This window comes from Diachasma alloeum, unplaced genomic scaffold (assembly GCF_001412515.2).
Source record: "Diachasma alloeum isolate Michigan unplaced genomic scaffold, Dall2.0 Dall_scaffold_00327, whole genome shotgun sequence".
Classification (NCBI taxonomy): domain Eukaryota; kingdom Metazoa; phylum Arthropoda; class Insecta; order Hymenoptera; family Braconidae; genus Diachasma; species Diachasma alloeum.
Genome location: NW_021680466.1, coordinates 991,936 through 998,649, shown reverse-complemented (window position 1 = coordinate 998,649; position 6,714 = coordinate 991,936).

Genomic DNA, 6,714 nt, shown 5'->3' with positions numbered 1-6,714 from the left:
AGAGAGAGAGAGAGAGAGAGAGAGAGAGAGAGAGAGAGAGAGAGAGAGAGATTCTCGAAGAATTTAAATTAGCTACTGGGTATATCGAACTAGAAATTAATTGATTTATGACGTCCAATCGGCGGGGATCATCACAAAGGTAGGGGAAGGAGGGGAGTGGGGGGTTCTCAATATGTTACTTCCCCCAACCACATGCGTTCCAATCGTCGGCTTTCCACAGACACAAGAAATACATTTATTTTTATACTTTGAGAATTTTGTTTCCCTCCTTCGCGTTGTTATGTGGCGCCATCTGGTTAAAAAAACAAATTTAAAATGGCTAATGGGGAGGTTATACGGCATTTTTCAGGTTTTGTGTGACGAGGAATTTAAAGAGGACTCTCGCTGGTTAAATATGTGAGAAGATGAGGGGAGAAAAAAATTCGGCGGTTTNGGGGGGGGGGGGGAATCGCGTGCAGGGTAATGAGAGGAATCACTTAATAAAGACGGAGAGGTGATCGCGTGACGAGACTCTCGCTCTTCTCCGCGCGTACGACTCGAGAAACATCAATATTTACGTTTGAAGGATTTGTTTGTTTATTTTTTTTCCCCGGTCGGGGCTGACGTAAACATTTATTGAGGTGGTAATTAATTGCGTGATTGGTGACGCCAGTTTATGGTAATCCAACTAATTGCGGAAGGGGAGGGGGTTATCGACGGGAATTTAATTAGCGGAACTTTGTATTTTCTGATTGCTGATGATTTCGAAGTCTGATGGAGGAAAAATGTATCGTACATGTAATCATCATTCAAATGATACTTGACATCCGTAGAGTCCCTCGCGATGAAATGGAAAAGGGGTAAAAAATGAAACTCTCGCTCTCTCTCCCTCCCCTTGAACGAATCCATGAAAATTTGTTGTTTGTATTGCCATTAGAGTTCACTGAATTTTGCGGGTAGCTGAATTTTTTCACGCATGATTGGAATACTCCATCCATCAAATGGAGAGAAAAAAAAATTACAGAAAGAAAGTTTCGTCGATTCTGTAACGAACGCATGGACTAATCGAGTCTGATTCGCTCTGGTAGGTGTGGGGATGGATTTTTTATTCGGTGAAAGTCCATTTGTCATTTTGGGAGAGGAGTACAGATGGAATTTCCCCATCTTGTGAGAAATTCGGGTGTGCAGATTATTTCGAGGAATCATCCATAATTATTGTTTCGTTGAAGAGACAACTGTTGGCGAATTAATACGGGGGAAATTTAACGTCATGAATTCTCAGTCAAAATGGGGTGAAAAAGGCTGAAGAATAGCTTGATGAATTTGTTGTTTCTGGGGGAAGGGGATAAACAATTTCAAGCAATGTTCAGAATTACGAGGTGATTGACGGACGTGGGTGCAGCCATCTTGCTTGAATACCTTTTCCCTCTGCCGCTAGGCGCTTCAAAGATGGCGGTGCCTCCACCTCGTACTTTTACACAGCTCTTAAAATTATTTATCCTCTTCAGATCACTCTCAACTCCTTTCATCCAGTTTCCGTGAAATGAACCAATTTTTTAAGCCATCTTCCAGATTTTTCCATCCACTTTGACTGGGAATTGATGGCGCAAAGTTTTCCTGGCATTTCAGTATTTTTTTTTCATTCCCGAGGATGCTTGAGGAAATTTTGGTTTGAATAAGGAATTGTCTATGAACAGTGGCATAAATAAATAGGCAAGAGAAAAGTTATTAATTAAAAAAAAAATGAATGAAATGATAAAATTGACGAAGTTTTTGTGTTTTGAGGTTCTTCCAACCCCAACGATCAATTTCAGTAATTGCTTCATTAAAAAAAGTATGCAATAATATTACTGAAATGAGAAATAGAAAATTACACACTAACTAATTAAACATTAATGTTCTGAAACAGTTGAATCATCCCGAGGCCCAAAAAAACTCCAAAACCTCCAGGTGAAAATTTCAATTTCCATCAACAGCCGGTCCGTAAAAAATTCTAATTTGTCCTAAAAACACCCAGAAGAGGGGAGTCCCCCGGGGGTTACGTAACCCCTTGGGAAAGGATTTAATTCCGGTGATTCGCGAAGTCTCCCGGTGGTTTTACATCGAGAAAGGGGTATAAGTAAGGAACGAGAGAAGTGGAAAAAAAAGAGGGAGAATTGTAGGAAATGATGAACGGGGTGGAATCTTATTCAAATACGGACGAGATTCACCATTTTTTACTCACCCTCCAGTTTTTCCCTGGTTTGGCCTCTTCCGGTGGATATACCTGGAGTCCTGGGAACAAAAAAAAAACATTCAAAACTTTTTTTATGAGATTTAAGGGGCAGAGGGGACAAATAATGTGACATTGGGAAAGTATAAATAGCTGATCCAATATGGAAGTATGAAAAATTGATGACCTGAGGCATTCAGTTATCATTTTTTATATATTTTTTGAAATATTCAATTTTGTAAGTTTTGGATTTTTTGTATTATATCCGTACGTGTGTCCTAATGAATGGATGGCATTGAATCTTCTTTTTTAATGTAGGTATTGATAAGCCCTATCAATAGCCATTAATTAAATTTTAATTCATCGATTAATTTTTTTAATTTTCGAATTTTTTCGAAAGTCGGTTGTCCCACGATAACTAAAAAAAATGTTCTGAATTAATTGAATGATGACTTGAAAAATTCGTTTGGATGTCCCTTTGACTGAGTTTGAAGATGAAGGCGATAGCAATAATCGTTATTTTGATTCATTTGAAAATTTGCAAAAATTTTGTATTTTTTAAAAACCAGAATTCCGGAGATATCTTGGAATATTATGTTTCAAATTCATTCAAGTATGTGTAAATAAAATTTTTCTATTAATATTTTGTCGAACGGCTGAGGAGAGAGATAGAACCATAAAAAGACAATCCGTTGCATAGAAATCTTATTCAATTTAATAAAATGACATAAACAATGAATTATACATAATGGAAGGAAATCATGTGCAAAATATCCATTCGGAAGCAAATTGCTAATTTATTAGCAAAAATAACTATACTATATGCAATGCAAGAGCGATTTTCCACTTGTTTATGTCATAATTTTTATATTTTTGAAATTAATAATTTTGTTTTTTCAATTAATGCCTTTTTTGTCTCAAAAATATCACATTCTGTCCTGATACTTCATCTGGAAATAATTATTCGCAAATAGTTTCTAATAGTTGAATAAAAAATGGAGTCTAAATGCGTGAAAAAAAAATTCAAAAATCTAAAATACAAAATCTCTTGAGAAAACACAGCTGGTGTTGCTGGGTTTGTATATCAGGTACAGGTAAAACCTACGCTTGAATGCGGAGGTTAAGGTCTCCCATAGAAATGAAAGTAGAGAGAAAAAAAGGAGCGGTAGCCCAAAAGATGTCATCTTGCGCAATTTTGATTTTTTTTTTCACCGGCTTTCTCATTTCTGTTGGACGTACCCTTTTTACACCCCTTTTCATGAATTCTTCTTTCGTTTTTTTTCTTTTATTTCAGCAACATCGTTCTGTGGAAAATCCTTTGGCTATAAAAATCCTGGGGTGAAAAGGGTTGAGACCTGCTGGGTTTTAATATGTATTCAATAACGGATTTTTTTTTTCGGGGTGAGAGGTTTTTGTAATCAATTGATGGAATTAATTTTGTTTCGCCGATCGGTATTTGCCTTTTAAATGCGTAAATAAGGAAATTTTTTTTGTTAACATTTCAAATGAGAATCATCAATTGATGAATATGTGAATTATTGATGAACAATTAGAAAAAAACTATTCATTTTTTTAATTTTTTAAAGAAAAAATGAACTTTTTTAGAGGAAAAATCAACTGAAGAAAAATGTTTTTTCATCGATTTTTAAAAATTAGTTTTGTGAAAGGGAAATAATTTTGAAAAAACGACTGTTTTAATTAATTCATCAAAAAATCTTACTGATCCTGTAATTGAGGCAATCCATTTTTTGTCGATTGGTATTCGCCTTTCAAATGAATGAATAAGGGATTTTTTTTCAAATTTCAAATGAAATTTTAAAATTGATTGCTGAATGGATAAATAAGTAAATTAGTCGTAGAGAATTGGGAGATGTTCAAAAAAAAAAAACTTTTTTCAATTGATTTTTTAAGAAAACATTGAGCTTTTAAAGGAAATCAATTGAAAAAATAATAAAAAATTGTTTTTCTCGTAAAGTTTTACAATTTAATTTTTTGAAAAGAAAATAATTTCTAAAAAAAATTACTGTTTTACGTAATCCATCAAAAAATCTACCTGTTCCCCCTCTCACATTACTAAACACCCCAAAAAATCCAAAGAACTGCAATTTGAGTTGATTTTTCCCCCAAAACAGAAAAAAAACGATCTCTCAATCCCCATTGTTCCCAAAAAATTTCTATATTTTAACATCTCGTCCTTGCTTGAAGGCTTTCCCCCTCCACCCGGGTCCTCAACCCCTTTTTTTACCCGTCAGCTGCACCGAATATTCGGCATCTGTACTCTACCCTTTCCCCGCTGCCACGACTGTTGTTACGTACAACGAAAAGATTTTTTCCTCTCGAGAAAGGAGGGAAATTCAGTCTCTATGAACAGTCACGTGACTCTGGGGAAAAAATAACCAGGAAGTAAATATTTCGAGTCTCACGATAATCTTCATCTTGATATCGTGTTTGCTTTGAGATTAGAAAGGGGAGAATTGTAGAATTTTTCGGGGTTTTTTCATTTTTTTTAAAAGGTGGGATTTTATAAGGAGTTTACATCTGGTTCCCTTTCTTCTTTTTACGCTTCGGTCACACAACACGTTTCAGAAACGTGACTCCGGATGGGTAGTTGGGATTTTAGAGGGTGGGGCTGGAATGATCAGATGCGTGTCTTGCAATAATTCACATTTCAAAATTGTGGATTTATTGGAAATTAATTTCAAAGGATAATTTATTGGATTTTCATTGATTTGGGAAATAGTATATTCGATTAAATTTATTGTAAAGGTCTTGAAAATTTCTAAAAAGTAACCTCTGCGCTAAAATTTCATGGAATTTGGTAGTAAATATTCATTTCCACATGAAAATTTATGTATTGTTCATGAATTCTCAGAGAAACTTGAAATTTCATTGACTGTTTCCCCTTAAATTGAATTCAAGGTTTTTTCCAGAAAATTCAGCGTAATTTGTTTAACCCCGTGGAATTTATAAAATGAAATCCATTAAATTTTACGATACTAATAAATGATTTGTAAATGAGTCAAAAATTGATAAATAATCGATACTTGATAATTTTGGTACGCTTAATTATTAAAAATGTCGAGGAAAATGTGCAAATAAAATAAACGCGTCAACTTGCACTTGTGAAGAAAAATGAACGAGAATTGCATTCACGAGAATAATAAAATTAAATGATGAATGAAAATCCTAAAACGAAGAATTTCTAAATTCCACGCATGAGGAATGTAAGATAATGAATAATTATGACGCAATAAATACTCTGCAATTTTGGACAGTTCGAAAATGCCGCGTCTTGTTTCAGCGCCAACTTCATTCGACTCACTTACCAATCAGAATTCAGAACTGGTGATCAGGCGATTTCGAGATATTTCGATGTAGAACAACTGCGCAGCAATTTTTTGAAATAAATTTCAAAAAATTTGCTCCTATTGAAATAAATTTTCAATTAATTAATCTGAAAATTTGTTTACTTCTATAGTTCTTTTATTAAAAGAAACCGTTGAAAAATTCAGGAGAGTCTCTTCTCATCTTTTAGTTTAAAGCACAAAAAATCATCTCATATTTAGCATCCACCCCGGCATTAACCGAACCCAATATATTCATCATTTATATTTTTTTCTCTGTTCCCACGACAATGACGAGGGTTGTATCCTAAAAAACAAAGGGTTGCCCTAATTTCCATCCGCTTCTCTTTTTTTTCTCGCAGTCTGGAGGATTCCTGGGGTCAACACACCCTCATACAAATTTACACGCTACCTTTTTCCCGAGGAGTCTTCAATGCCCAAGTGTGTTGGATTAGGATGCGTATGCTATTTCCGGTGTTTAATCTCTAAAAAAATGAATTTTTATGGATGTTTCAGGGATCGGAGGGACTGAAAATTCATCTGCATGATAATAATGATAAAAATAATATAAAAAATAATATTTCATATTTTTTATTTTAAAAAATATCTCATGTTTTCTTGATCATCTGTAATTAATTATTGAATGGAATTGAATCAATTTGTCCTTCTAAATATAGAAATAGTTGAGTGTTTCTCATCGAAAAACGCACGCGCATATTCAGAAATCTAAAATTACAGGTCCCCGATAAGCTTGACTGAGGGCCATGTGGGGGCCGATACATTTTCCCCTTCGCATATCTGTTCCGCGCATTCACAAGAGCCTCGTGGATGGGAAGAAATATGAAAAAAAAGAGGCGAAGACGAGAGTTAAAAATTTAAAGAGAAGATGAAAACCGTCATGCGGAGGACGTCTGTGCTCTCTCAAAAAGTCCTTATCGTGTAATATATTTGTTCGATACTATCCATTCGTGGAGCACTCGAGGATACATGAGAATTCAACGGTTAGTCGTACAAAGACCTTTTCATGATTTTTAATGCTATCGAGAATACGCAGAGATCGAATCCGTAAATAAATGAAAGAGTAAATAAATAAATTATCTCGTTTGTCAAACGAGCCCAATTGCATTGACATTTCATTAAAACAGTGACTAGAAAAATTGCTGTGATGTTTTACTTCGA